This window comes from Merops nubicus, unplaced genomic scaffold (assembly GCF_000691845.1).
Source record: "Merops nubicus isolate BGI_N331 unplaced genomic scaffold, ASM69184v1 scaffold4260, whole genome shotgun sequence".
NCBI classification, from domain to species: Eukaryota; Metazoa; Chordata; class Aves; order Coraciiformes; family Meropidae; genus Merops; species Merops nubicus.
Genome location: NW_008582032.1, coordinates 25711 through 25924, shown reverse-complemented (window position 1 = coordinate 25924; position 214 = coordinate 25711).

The window sequence follows — 214 nt, the reverse complement described above, 5'->3', positions numbered from 1 at the left end:
CAAGCCGCCTCCCAGAACCTGCGTGAGCGTTACCAGACACGGGCAGAGGAGCTGAGGAAGAGCCACGAGAAGGAGCAGCAGCAGCTCCGGGTACGAATCCCTACCCCAGGCATGGACACCACCACCCCCTCACCACCAAAATCCTGACGTGGGCTCTGGCTCCCTGTGCAACTAACTTCGACCCGGGAGCTCTTGAGTTTCTTCTGCTGGAGAG